Source organism: Corvus cornix, chromosome 12 (assembly GCF_000738735.6).
Source record: "Corvus cornix cornix isolate S_Up_H32 chromosome 12, ASM73873v5, whole genome shotgun sequence".
Taxonomy (NCBI): domain Eukaryota; kingdom Metazoa; phylum Chordata; class Aves; order Passeriformes; family Corvidae; genus Corvus; species Corvus cornix.
The window spans coordinates 17871744-17886902 of NC_046342.1; positions in this window are offsets into that span (position 1 = coordinate 17871744).

Here is a 15159-nt window from a genome sequence, read left to right on the forward strand (position 1 = left end):
CTTTTGGAGAGTTTCTCTTACCACTGGCAGAAATACCAGGTAACTCACCTCAAGCTTAAGCTGAACTTGTTTTGTAAAACACCCTCTGGGACATTGTCAAGGTGGGGCCTTGTCAATGGGGCTCAATGGACCATTAGTCTGGTCTTAACAGTGACAATCACTATCAGTTTCTTCTCAATTAACTGAAACAGCCACTAGACAGTAGAATATTAAAAGTAAATTAAGAAACAGTTGAAAATTTAGTTTTCTGTCTTTCTAGGTGTAAAAGTTACAGCAGCCCACCTTTTCCAATCACACTTTCAGGCATAATAGTGTCAATGGCAAAAATAATATGGACAAAATATAGAATGCTTTGGGTAGGAAAATGACTCCTTCCGGTTATACTTAGGGGATTCTTATTTAAAGATAAGTGCTTAATGTAAATTTAATCTTTGTGATTTTTAAGAGACACTTCCCTCCTTAAGCTGACACTGATACCAACTAATCTGAGGCCTTGATCTGCGGGCCCAGTTAAGAGATTGTGCATTTCTCTCAAGATCGAGGTCAGCTGTAAGAACTTGTTTGGGTTTTCTGGAATAGCTGTATCAATGTATGTACAAGCCAAGCCAGTTCCCCAAAGCACGGGGACATTCCTTGGTGTGGTGGTGCCACAGGAAAAGCTGCAGTTACTCCCATGCCTCATCCATGGTCACCAACACTGACCCCAACATCAGCCACGCTCCTCATGCTGTATTTTGTCCCCATGTTGGATAATCCTGCTCTCCACAGGCCTGGGAGCCTTTGTCTTAAAATAATTCTCTTCTCAGTAGCAGCCAGCACAGCTCTGGTCCAGCTTCCCTGCAGTCAATGGTAACACTTCTTTTGGCATCAAACCCAATTGATTAAATCACCAAGCATTTTGAAATTCCCATTTCATTGCCTCCATGAGCTGCTGCTCGTGCTTATAAATGGAGAGTGCAACTGGTGTTGGGAGCAGGAGGAGGGAAGGGTGGGCAGGGGGAGGCTAGTGAGAGGCCCTGTCTGTAGGAAGGAAAGGAATTCTGTGGCTGGATTAAAGTGCAGCACTAGAAACCTCGCTTTGCCCCGACACAGAGCCTGCATTAAGGGTTTGCACCTCTGTAATAACCCCAGCACTGGTGTTCTGTGGATGCAAATGTCCTTAATGCAGGCAGGACCTGCAGCAGGCCACAGCGACTATTCCAAAACCCATAAAAGAAAGTGTATTATGTGCAATTGTGCTGGAGAGCGTCGCACAGAAAGAAAATGGTAATAGGAAGGTTAAGTGCCCAGCGAGTGCAAACTGATATACAATATCTTGAAATCACAGAGAAGGAAAATTAAAATGGGGAAATGATTTCGCGTATAGGTAGATGGAGGCATAAAAGCAATCTATGAAGTCTGGGAGGGAGAGCAATGAGAGGGGTGCTGTCAGATGTGCAGCCTTTTGCCCATTAGAAAGAAGTGATTGAAGGCTAATTCCAATAAACAGGCAATTTTAGTTTTGTCATGATTTCAGGGGGATTTTTTTTGACTCTGCTTTTTTGTGTCACTGAAATATTTGTGTATTAATAGCTGCTCATTTTAATAGTATTACAGTAATTTGAACATCTGCAGCTACCAGGCATTAAAATACGATCACTCCCCTATATTTCAAGTTATTTTTGCAGTACTGCTGCCTGATTTTGTCACATCCATTAAAATGCAAGGGATCAGTTCTTATCATTACCTAATAACTGGCAACCTTGAGCTGAAGTGTTGAGCAGGAACCAGCCTGATGCCCGGAGGCCTGGCCAGCAATTCAGTGGAAGGCAAAGAGATTTTATGGCTGCCCTGGAAGCTGAATGATGGGCTGTGTAACTTTCCTAATCAAATACAATTAAACACAAAATTATATTCCCACCACCCCTGTCATCCTTTGTTCCAACAAATTGCCTGATGTACTATTCAAGTTTGCTACATGTGGAACATTTTTAAATGAGAGGTTTTAATTCTATCAAAAGCTCAGCTTAGTTTATTAAAGAAATGAGATATTTTGTTTAGAGTACTGAGGAGCTCTCACAGGGCAGGAAGCTCTCTCTGGAGGAGAAATTACTCCTCTCCTGGGCTCAAACTGACTTTTGAGGAGGTCAACCCACAGAGGATAAATGAATCGAAAAAATGACTGTGAATTTGCTGTTCAGGGGGTGAAGGCAGAAAGAAAAGCATAGGCAGCCATTGCCAGTAAAATGTGGTTAGGAAATATTCGACCAGCAAAGAAATACTCCTTAAGAGTGCTCTGAAATGTGATCACTGGCACCATCGTGCTGAGGAGGAGAGGAGGAAACAGCAGCTACTCCTCCTTCCCTTCTTAGACTCACAGGGATTTTTCACTCTACTCAAAAGAGTTTAACCCATATTTTTGAAGTGATTTCTGTAATGGGGCAATATTTGCTTGCAAATGTGATGCAGGATTTTAGTCTTTCCCAAAGCTTTTCTCTCTAGCTGGGGAATTCATGGCAGCCAACACCCAAACATCAGGAACTCTCTTCATCCCTTCAGCCTTCAGTTGTTTCTTACACAGCACCTTCCATGCAGCCAAGGAGTAATTCTGTGTGTGGAACTTTAAAAATCATCTGACACTTTAAATGTTAATATAATAAAGTAGGTTCAGGCTTCAGCATTATGCAGTTTCATTCATGAGTTAGCTCAGGCAACCCAAACATGTCTGAGGGGAAGAGAAGGTAAATGCATTTAATCCTTTGCCAGCAGGATCAGATGCAGCCAGATAAAACAAGGAGCATAAATAACAGTGACCTGGAAAGAAACAAAATGAAAACCAGCCTACCTGAGAGATAAACAAGGCAAAAAGGGCCCCGGAAGCTTGGATTTGGTGAAGGATTTCAGCCACTATTTACATTTGTCTCCATGAAAACACAGGCCTTAATTCCTGTCCAGGTTAAGGATACTTCCCTAAATCAAATATTAATAATTTTGAGATCTATAAATACCCTGATGGGAACAGTGTGCATCAGTAATGAATACAAACGACCCTGTGCAAATGTCTTGGAGCAGGAAAAATAAGGAAAACAGCATGTCAGTGACCTCCAGCCAGAATGTTCCTGCAGCTCAGCGTGGGGGCACTTGTGAACCTTAACATATTGAAAGCAGACTTTAAAATACTTGGAGAATGTTAAAATAAAAGGAAGATTCTAAGCGCATTCAAGCTGATAATAGGATATATTATTTTCCCAGTCCCTGCTGTGGATCCTTCTTGTGCCCCTCTCCCAAACACCAATTCCATCCATGGCTGGCAATTTTCCACGTTCTTCAGTAATTCTGCCAAACTTTCCTTTACAGCAGAGTGCTGGTTGGCTGGAAGATAACATCTCTAATTTCAGCATTAGAATCAATCCAGTATCAGATTTTCTACTCACTGAAACCCTGCACGGAGCTGGCTCCAAAATTTTGAAGACATTGGCCAGAAAGTGGAAGAAAACAAGTTGCTGTTTTCCCTGTGTTTTATTAAACTTTGTCCCACTGGATTCTCTTTCTGTTAATTAATTTTTCCTTTACAATTCCAGGTAAGCTATTAATCTGTTGACTTGAGGATTTTTCAAAGCCTTTCCAGAAATAAACTCTGGGATGAAAGGATCCTAAGCTATGCATGAAAAGTAGAACTGTTGTTTTGTCATCTTCAAGCCCATGGTTTATCCCAAGCCTCTCTAATTCCCTTTGCATGGATGTCAGATGGAATAATACAATGAAAAATTACCCCTAGATTTTGTTTCCCATTGCAGAAGTGTTTTTGCAGAGAAATTTTATACAAAATTTGATTAAAAAGTCACAAACCTTCCAATTCCTATTATTTGAAAGCAGCAAATTAATGGGGTTTGGATTTCAATTAACACTGGTTTTATTCTATTCATGCACTTCCATCTCATTATCTTTCCTTCCCTTAATCCCATTGCCCAAAATTTTGCTTTTTGATTGTGAACTCTACAGAAACACTCAAACACTCTTGCTGTTCTGGAATGCAAAAATCATTTAAATAACATTCTTTTTGCTATTAGCAGTGCCTGGATAATACAGGAAAATGCCACAAAATGTTCATTATTGGAAATAGATGGGGTTTTTTTCCTATGAATTTTTTAATTGCCTTTATTATGGCCCACTGTGTCTGAAATAAATGTGATTTAAACAGTTGTGCCCTCTACTGGCATAAAGAAAATAATGAAGAAAGAGAAAGAAGTCGCTTGTTTCCCGATGTTGTACCAAAACACAGTGCCAAGAGCAACTTTTTGTTGTTCCTTGGGGCTTTTTAAATTATGCTTTAGTCACATTTGAAGGCTGGATTATTTTCATCGTTAAATCTTAGCACATTAATTGCTTACAGGTATCATTTTTTAATAAAAAAATCTGTTTACACTGTTAAGAGAGCATTAAAAGGCTTTGCCATAGAAGAATATGATGGTGTGGAGGGTGTGTTTACACAGTTCAGAATAACTTCATTTTTATCATACTTTAAGGAGCTGTGCTATCAGAGACCATGAGAACAAAGCTGTGCGACAAAGTCCTTTACAAAGTTCAGAGCAACTTTGGAGCATTCATTTTAAAGGAAAGCTGTAGGAGTTGATGCATAATGTGAAGTTGAATATAATATTTCATATAATACAGGAGAATCAAGACCTCACCCTCTGCTGAAACCCTTCTAACCAACCCTTCACCTCCCATTTAAAAGCAAACTCACAATTTTATGTCCTTTCCCCACTGCTGAAGTTGTCAGCTGGCATTAAAGTGGAATAACAAAGAAACAAAACCATCCCCTTTGGTGAGGAACTCGCACGCTGCAACTTCCCAGCATGGGCAGGATTAGTCACGGATGCTAATTGCAATCCTAATTGACAGATTTATGCCACAATATGAAATCCATTCAGCACAGTGGCAATAATGTTCATATCTAAAATAGCTGCGGGGAACAGCCCCGCACGGGGAGTCAGCTCCACGCTTTTCTTCCAGCCTGTAGGAACCTATCAGGTCCCTCATTTTTCACCTTTTGTAAAATGTAGTTACAGACTGCAGATGAAATGGATACCAGGCCACATGGATCAGAGAAGAAAAAAAATAATTACATCCCAGAAAACGTAATAATCAGCAGATGATGGGGCCAGTGTAGTCTTGCCCCTTTCTTTGGCTCCAGCATTGTCCCTCTGCAGTGGGAAGAGTTTGTTTACCAGCAGAATCCAAATCATTAATCATAGAATTAAGTTCTAATGTCCCTCGAAGTGGCTTTATTCACAAGGACCTGCATCTGGAAGTGAGGTGGGTACAAATACCACAGGGTCAGCCTTCAGAAATCTCAGGCTGCTATTAAGTGCTTCATTGCCAGAGAAAAGTACACGGCCAAAATGAGCTGTAATCACGCAGGAAGGCAGAGGATGGACTTGTGCTTACAACACAATTCTTTCTGCCAACTTCTCTGTGCTGAACTCTGTCACAATAGAAGTAAATATCAGTGTCTCAGGCATGACTGTTGCTTTGAACTGCTGTGTGTTCCAAACATACTTAGCTTCATGGCAGAACCTTTTCCTGGACCCAAAAAAAAAAAAAAAATCCCTTTATGTTCTAAGTTAAGAACCTACTGTGTGTCTTTGCTGGATCAGTGGAAAGCAGAGTATTTTTTTTATATATCACAGGAGTATCTCAGAGAAAAAAACCCAGTTCTGTGTCCATGATCTTCTCCACGGCCGAGCCTGCGAACACCAAACTCTCGACCTTCAGGCAGCTGTTGCAGCCAAGTTCACTCCTTGCTCCTGCCATGAGCTGCATGGGGCAATTTGGGCTTCACTAAGTGAACTCCAGCTTATTAATTGGTTACAACAATTAGCCAGAGTGCCCAGGGCTTGACAGCCCTTGGTTACATGTGGGTCAATCAGGATCTCATGGATAATCATTCCACTTTATCCTCACACCAGAGCTGCTTCCCCGTTCCTCTGCCCAGCTCCTTCTCTCTGGTGCAATCCCAGCCCTCTGTGAAGCGAGAGTGGAAAGATTTTTCCCTTCCTTCCACATTTTGTTGGTATCAGGCATTTTCTGTGGCCATAACCCCTGTGGTGGGAATGCAGGTAAAGGACATCTGAGATGGAAGTGCCCTGGCCCTGAGAGGGAGAGAGGGGTCAAGCGGGATTGTCCCCTGAAATTCCCTGGCTCAGTAAATTAACCACGGTGCTTTACTCCTCTGTCTTGGCCACTGGAGCATCTCACTGCCAGTAAAAGTCACCTGTGAGGTGACTTTTCTGTTTTCTTCATAACACATCTGTGATTTGAACTCGCCCTGTGGTGAAGCTGCAATTGAACCAACACCAGTCCCACTCCCATGGTCAGTGAGGGCAGTGCTGGGCTGTGACACAGCTGCTGGGGCAGCTCCTCGGAGCACAAACCCCTTGAGGGAGCTCAGATAGGCCTAAATCTACAAGCAAACCTAGATCCCACATTTTGTGACCACCCAGACCCCAGAGATGAATGTGGAAACCAGTGCTGTGATTGCCTGAGCAGCCTGGGGCACTGGCCTGGGCCTTGGGTGAGCTTCGAGGCTCCTGGGGAAACACCTGGAGATGGCAAATCCTGGGATGTGTCACAGCATCTTCAGGCATGGAGTCATCTGTGGCTGGTAAAGCTTGATCTCTAAGAACTCCATTCAGCTGCTCATCTCTCTGCAGCTTGCTCTCTCCTCTTTTGTCCGGCCCTTGGTTTATAATTCTTTCCCCTTCTGCTGCTGTGATTCTGCTGTTATGGGAACTTTGCAGAGGAGAAGAATAAACAGATCAGTGTTTGATGTTGCGCTTTCTGTTTAGAAGTTTATTTTCCTTTCTTCTTCCATTGCATCAATATTAACATGTTGATTCATAAGCCAAATAAATAAAGGCTATAAATACATTCTTTCTATTTTTTGTTTGAATTGTGAAACCTCAAAGTTACAGTTCCCACAGCAACTGCACAATGTGCACATACATTAAAGGCAGGATATTGCCACCCAAGGCAGCAATCAAATATGCATGAGGGACTTATTTACACATGAGGACTGTGCAAGTTTGAAATCCCAGAACCAAGAAGCACCTTGGATCTGTCCCTGATGCTGTGTTGGCAAGAAAAGATCCGAAGACATTGATCCTTGTGGACACAAGGGAACTTGAACTTGCCCTGTGCTGAAGTGCTTTTGGGTAATGGGATGGGGATACCTTTACCAGAGCTAAGGATGCTGTGGATAATTACTGCTAATTAGCTGAAATCCACAGCCAGAAGGTGTCATAACAACCAAAGCATTATGAACAGAAATCATTGTTCACAGTCCTGACGATCCTTAAATGCTGTGAAAGAATTTCTCCCAGTTTGATTGAGCAGGAGTGAAGAGTGCTCCGGATGTTGGAGAAGTTCATGCTATCCAAATGCTGTAACTTTTGCCATCCACGAGTTGATTTAATCCTGGTTTCTGGTTCTTCACCAATTACTGGTTAATCAAAATTTATTTTTCTAGGTCATGAATTCAGCATCTCAGCCCCTACCCTTGCCCAGCACTGGGATCTCAGTTTGTACCGAAGGCTGCTCTGCTGTAACTGATGTTGTTTTCTCTGGGCCTTGCCATTTTAAACCCAGCTCTTCCAACAGTGCAGGCAGTGCTGGCATTGCACCCCGGGCCAGGAATTTGGGAATCTGCCTCAGCAAGTGTAGTGTTGCTTGGTAATCCAGTGAATGCCTCCTGCTAAGGAGGAACAGCCCACAGAGCCCAGTTCTCTGTGAGGTGCCCTGAGAGGAGAGGGAATTCAGATTTAACATTTTAACAGTATAGATTATCTTCTTTTCCATGGTCTATTATCACAAATAGTAGAGGCTGTAGGCATCAGATTTCAGTGATAAAAGAGAAGCAGCGTGTCATCAAATGACCGAATTCTTCGTGCCATTTATCTCTTACAATCTAGTAATTAAAAGGAACTGGAGGATTCCAGAATTTGAAAGGAAGAGCCATTAGCATGTTTAACTATAAGCAGCTGGATATTTTATGGACAAAAATGGGCAACTGTTGATTAGTTCTTGGGCCTTTGCAGACCATCTCAGCTGCTCTGGCAGTGCTGCTCCAGAGAGATGATTTATGACCCAGAGGAGAGCACTACCCTAGAGTGTGACCTTGAACCTGCTCATACGGATGGGCTCCTGCATTATCATCCATACCCCTTCTATTCAGCATCAACACGTGCCACGTTTTGTGGGGATACGAGAGCCTGGTGTCTGTTTCTGCAGAGAATGCATCAGATTTGTTTTGACAGAAATAAGAGTGATTAGCATGAATTTACCTTACCACAGGAACGGCGTTTGAAAGCAGTTGTATCAAAGCACCATCGTTTCTGTGGAGCAAGTTTGAGCTGCACTGTGAAAGATGCCTTTTAAAATGCTTTTATTTCTCTGAAAAGCAGCAGGAATTGCCAGACAGATAATTTTTCAAAAATGTTCCAGGATTTCTTATGGATATTAATTTCTGTTTAAGCCTCTCCAAACTTTGGCAGAAAGACAAGTTTCATTTTTCTCTAACAATTCCTTTAGTTCTGCAGATGTTGTAGCCAGATTGGCAATAAATTTTGCTGGAACAGTTAACTCAACTTAGGGAAAGGTGCTGTTATTTAATATTCCGTTTCTGTCTCACCTTTTGAACCTTAATTTATATGTGGCATCTTTTATAGTTACCATTCCATATAAGTCTGCAAAACTTATTAGATTATTATGTTCTCTGCCAGTGAGAATCTGATTGTTTTTCTAAATAAATATCTTCAGAAACATGAGCATTAAACATGGTGTAAAGGAAAAAAGTCCATTTTATGTCCCATTTCCAAATGGATACACGTGTTTTGATTACACCTCTCTAATTTCCATCAGTTTGTTTCTGTCTCCCCTTTATTGGCTTGATTAAAAGCTTACTGGAATGAGAGGGAAATCACTCATTGACTTAAGTGGCTTTGAAGCAGTTTTCAAACAGTTGCTGCACATTGGTTCCTTATTACACTTGAGAAAAGCTCTATTTTCCTCCATTCTCCATTTTGCCTTTCCTAAAGATCAGGAATTTATCTGTGCACTTTCATAACCCCAGACATCTGCACTAGTAACCGCCCGTGAAGTGCAACAGTTCATCCTCTGTTCAGAAAAAGACCTTCTGACTGCCAAACATGTTTGATATTCCTGTGAAGTGGAGTGTGGCCCTTACCCTGGGCAGCAACAGCGCTCTGCAAGGTCACTTTTGGCTGTTTCGGGAGCACTGCAAAAAGGAATTGCCTTTTTTTCTCCTCCTCCCATTCAGCAGAAAACCTAATCAGAGGTTTCGTTCCTGGGTTCCCCTGACTGTCAAGGGTTTGTGCGTGACTTCTCAAAGCAGTAAAGGAAACCGAACCTGCTCCCAGTTAGTCCAAGTTCCCCATACTGGGATGAATTCAGGAGGCCCACAGATCCCCACAGCTCTGCCCTGGCTGTAGTGTTCCTGCCTGGCCCTGCAGGAGCATTTCCTTGGCATTTACCCTTGGCTGGTGCCCAGCCGATGGAGTGATGGTATTTAAGCTGCCAGTTTTGGCAGCTGTCTTCTGTAATTCAGACAGGCTCTGAGTTTGGGGTTACAGGTATTTGACCAGCAGCAATTCGAGCTGACAGGAGATGGCTGTAATTGTACCATGACGCCCATGACAAGTAACATTTTCAAAGAGACAGCAGAACTTCACCTGCAAAACGTGCTGAGCTTCAGTGGCTGCGTCTGCTGCAGCACCTGGACTTGCCATGAGCTCAGAGAATTTTGTTTTGCTTCAGTACCTTGGGAAGGACAGAATCTATTCCAAACATCAAAAAGTACCATTCTTCCTGCAGGCAAAGCAATCCCTTTGCATCCCATCTTCTGGCTGAGGAAATCCCTGTGAGTTTTCCTGTCATGGGAAGGATGCAGAGTGACGATCATACTGGAGGTTACACACAACCAGGTGTTACAAACCCAGGCTGTCCCTGCCTGATGACCCTATGAGAGCTGTCCCTCCCTCACTCCTTGCATTCATGGGTGGGTACTTAAATTTATCCAGTTGAGGGGCTTCTTCTCCCCTTCCTTCCCCCTATCAGACCTGGACTAGCCCTGTGATCCCCAGGTGCTCTGCAGATGACTCCTCCATGATACACCGGCCATTAGATTGCAGCTTTATCTATTCTGAACATCTCTTTTTTTCTGCAGCTCTGCTCCTTCCTGCCAGGCTGTTGGACATCCCAGGTGACTGTACAGCCCCAGGGCACAATGGTCAGTTGAAATTCAACCTAATTATGCTTGAAGGTCAGGTGGATCTGATGCTCAGGATATTAAGATTGTGGGCAATCCTGGGAAGAATATGGTTAGGAGTGAAGTTGGAGGTTTATATTCAGCGATTGCTCTCAGAGTTACCAGCAAAAGCTCACTCAAGGGGTAGCAGCACAAACCAATAAGAGTAAACAAACAAACTCCAGCCCTTGGAAATTAGGGGGAAAAAAAGAGCCTCAGTGCTGCTGCAGTCCCCAGCAAACCTGACTTCTGAGGCTCAAAAAATAGCAGCTTCTCACCTGAAGTACTCATTTGTTCCTGCAGGGATTTGGGGAAGCTTCCATGCAGATTCTGCACTGGAGCCACTGTTCGTCCTTGCAAATTTTGCAAAGTCCTTTTAGAAATGCCAAGAGACAAACAGGGCAAGGTTTCTTCCGTGGGCTGGTCGCTTTCTGTTGCACTGCAGTGAAATGGTTGGCACTCAGTGGAGCTAAATTAATAAACTTCTTTATGATGGCTCAAAGTTACGGCTGCTATATTGTGGAGCAGACAGATAATTGGAGTGGTCAGAGTTGTATCTGCAGTGCTGGGAAATTGATGTAATAATTCTGGACCAGAAATTGTCTAAATAGAGAAGAAAGCATGAGCATATGCATAATATATCTTCTAGAATTCTGCTGAGACCTCTAGTGAATTGGATTGGGAGTTAATAAACTGTTAAATAAAATTCCCATGACAAGAAAAAAAAAGTTCATTAACTAGGCCTATTGACAGCCTCCCTGATAAGGTAAACAACAGTCTATAATCATTAACAGCTCGCACAGAGATCTGCATGGGTTTGCTGATATGAGTCCTAATAGAGCCATTGAGAAGGAATTACAAACACGGGCAGAAAGGACATCGTTCTCAGGTGTCACTTTTTATGGTGTTGATTTGTATTTTGATTCCTTTCACAGTGAAGGTTGCTAAGAGTTATAGCTGTCTGAGGGTCAACAAATTTCACAAGGAGCTGGTCCCCTCCATCGGCCTGAAACAATCCCAGAACCTTGAGCTCTGAAATTCGTGACACCCACATGGAGAAGTATCACTTGCTGTGATTTATTCTGACAGGTACATTATTGGGTGCATGTTAACCAGGACAGATGGCTGTGCAGGAGGGGAGTACAAGGAGCTCCAAATCACACTTTTGGAAACTTTTCTCGGCGCAGTGTATCAGGAGCAGAGAACAGCACTGCCTTTCATGGGGTGAGATATCTCCAGCCAACGTGAATCCATCACTGCTGGCTCTCCCAGCAGAGCATGCCCAACACCCGCTGCCGAACCTGCACCTCAGGCTCTTCCATCGGGCTCCTAAAGGCTTTAATAACACAAGTGTGAATCCATAGGGAGCAGAAATACCAAATATTAATGTGGTGTCACTGCAGCCTCTTCTCTTTCATTACTTTGCCCTCTGAGGCTGCTGTGTAATCTGGCAACAACACAATCCAGTGCTTTATGTTTCCTCTGTATGAAGCATCCCTTGATATCAAATTTGGTTTGCAGACTCGCACTCATGGAGCAATTCCTCTCAGCCAGAGAAGCAGCAGCAGAGTGTGAGGCTGTTGGCATGTCTCCAGTACCATTGTTAACAATTATGACATGACTGTCAAACCTGATTATCAGCTTTTAGGGATCTCTGGGAGATCCTGTAAGCACAGCTGCTTGGCTTTCCCCTCAAACACTGCTCTTGGAAGGCAAGAGAAGAGGGAACGGGCTTTGCCTTTAGGAGGAATCACTGGGTGCTTGCACGAGGCCATGGCAACCCGGCATTTTTGGGGTCCTCTCTACCTCTGCTTATGTTGAGGTTTGATAAGTTCATCTCCAAGGGCTTGGTTGCTCTTCAGATCCCTCTGAGAGGTATTTTGGCAAGTGGCCAGAGCAGCAAGTCAAGGAAGGATGCTGGTCAAACTGAAACATCTAAGTTGGAAAGGAGGAGGTATGGAAAAGGGAGAGAGGGCTGGGAAAGGGCAGTGCAGTGTTATGGTGACCTGCATTCCATGTTTGCACCTGGTGCTTTCTGCTCTGTAAGCCAGGACCTCCCTTCTGCACTCACCAAATTAAATCCCCCATCATCCATGATTTCCATCACTTCTGGAACACTCTCACATTGCACCAACTGGTTCCTCTCAGATGAAAATAAACTGGAAAATGTCCCCACAGGAGCACACCCAATTCACACCTTCAGGAAATTCAGCCCAGGGGAGAAGACCAGCCCTGTTCTGCAGTTTAAAGCCTCAGGAATTGTACAGCCAACAGCAGCTCCCCACACCAGTGGATCTGCCCTATTAACTGGTAGAGACAGGGCCTCACCAGTACCTGTGTGCTTGGCATGACACAGGACTGACCATTGTGGTGCAAGAATAACAAACCAGTGATCCTGGTGTTAAATGGTGAAGGAAAATCATCCATTATCTATTATTTTATCTATTGTAGTAATTCCTGTCACATTTTGCCCAAGGGAATTCTGACGGGGGGTTCCAAAGGCTGCAAGGAAAGAGCATCTCAGTTACCTGCTGGATGGGGAAGCAGATGTCTGCAGACATCCCTGGAAGATGGGGAATGATTATCCCATGCAGGTGTAAACTCTGCTTATGTGCTTTGCATCACCACCCCTAATCTGCCACGGGAGACAGAGGCTGGAGTTTTAAGCTAAGATGTTCAGCAGGCCTCTGTCTCACACCCTAATGGCACAAAGAATAACAGATATTACATTTCACATGCTATTTCTTCGAGTCTGTAACATCCTTCTCCTACTGGCCTTATCAAAACTCCCATTGTAATTGGCAAGTTTTCATTTCAGTGGGAATCTTGTGGGGGGGATGTTGAGGGGAGGGCATTGATTTCTCACAACCGATTCAATCTTTTTATATGCCTGACCGACCTAAATCACTACAAGTAGGAAACTATTTTCAAAATTTCTCAAGAGCCCTGAATGTATTGATTGAGTCTAACTTTGACTTCAGACATTAAATTCTTTCTTTTCCTTGAGAAAAAAAAAACCCCTAACCTTCTATAAGGCCACTTGGTTTTAGCTGTCTCTCTGTTCTTGCTCCATTTATTTATGCTCCTCTCAATGGCATTCAGGTGAAACCTCTGACAGCTTGTTCAAAATTTCCTTATTATCGTTTTCCCATTTTCCAGTGAAAGTTAATTTTACTCGAATTTTCTCCCATTGTGTTGGTTCGATTACCAGCCCCAAAAAGTTGTTGTATTTTGTGCTAAATAGCAGCATATTGCCTGTGTAGTCATGTTTATAATTATTTCTCCTAAATTCCAATCCCCAATTATCCCCAATTAAACTGCAAGAACTTTGAAACTTAGAAGTTGACTAATGGGGAAAAAACCCTTCACTGTTGGATAAATCTTTTTGCTAATACCCTCCCTTGCCTTTATAAATATACCCTGAGATTTAATGCAGTTAGCATGAAGATTAGTGATAACGTTTTACCTCATTTCTCCCAATCTATTACAGTGAGCAGCTCAATTAGAATTTTTAGAGGTGGTCCATCATGTTAAGGGCTTCCAGTTTGGATTTTAAGTCATGCAAGTGCTCAGCACACAGTAGCACATCTGGAGGCTGCAGTATTCCAAGCCTTATCAGCTCAGAACTGTGTATTTGGAAAACACAGAGCTTGCCTGGAGTACGTGGAATAATTTGCAGTGGAGCAAAATGGTAGCAAAATATAGAGGAAAATTAATTCCTCCATTCAATTAGGCTGGAGAACCCGGTTTTGTTTTAATGCCTTTGTCACTCAGAAGGTTGAAAATTGTTCTCCAGGTTATTATCTCACAAGTTATTTGGGGAAAAAAGAGAATGCCTGTTGAAAAAAAGGAGCAAACATTGAAGAAAGCCTTCCATGTGGAATAGAGCCTGAAGTTGTCCACGGGAATTTTCTTTCTGTGCTCACTCTTTTTAGTGGAGTTAAGCCAAATCCCAATTATCAGTTTTACATGCAATTAAAAAAACAAAAAGCAGATGCATCAAAAAATAGAGAAGTTTGGATAGTCAAAGGCATCTTTTCCCTGAGAAGCTGTGGCTGCCCCTGGATCCCTGGAAGTGTCCAAGGCCAGGCTGGACGGGGCTTGGAGCAGCCTGGGATGGTGGAAGTTGTCCCTGCCCATGGCAGGGGGTGGAATGAGATGATCTTTAGGGTCCCTTCCAACCCAAACCATTTTGGGATTCTGTGATTCTTGCTACGTGAAAAAGAGCAGAGCTGTACAAAACAGTTTGAAAATGTGAGGAGATACCAAGCTATTTCAGCACGTAACACTGCTAATGTCCGTGCTCCTTACATGGTATAAGGCACAACGGTCCCATCGCTGGCAAGGGCTGACAGTGCCCACTGCCACAGGTGACATCTTAAGCAGAGCTCTTCCTCCTGGGCCTGCCTTTTATTCCCTGCATTCCCGTCACAGCCCTACCCCTCCTCCTGCCAACAGCTGCTTAAACCTCCACGGAGAAACCCCAGCTCCCACCTTGCCAGTGCTGCCACTTCAGTGCCAGGCACGCCTGTGACATCCCCGCGTGTCCCCGGCCAGGCGTTCAAAGCGTCCGTGGCATTTGTCTCCCCGTGACAGCTGCTCCACGCTCAGCTCGGGGATGTCACTGCTCTGCCTCGGCACCGCTGGCAGCTCACAATCAGAGCTCAGGATGCAATAAAGCTGTCGTGTGAATAATGCCACAGAGGGCCAGCTGAAATCCGGGGCAGCAATTACAGCTGGGCCAGCCAGGCCTTCTGCTCCGGGATCTGCAAAGGAGAATTCTCACCGTGTTCGGCTCCAGCTTTGAAAGGCCTTGAGCACACTCGAAAGAATTAGAGCTGTCAGAGATGTGA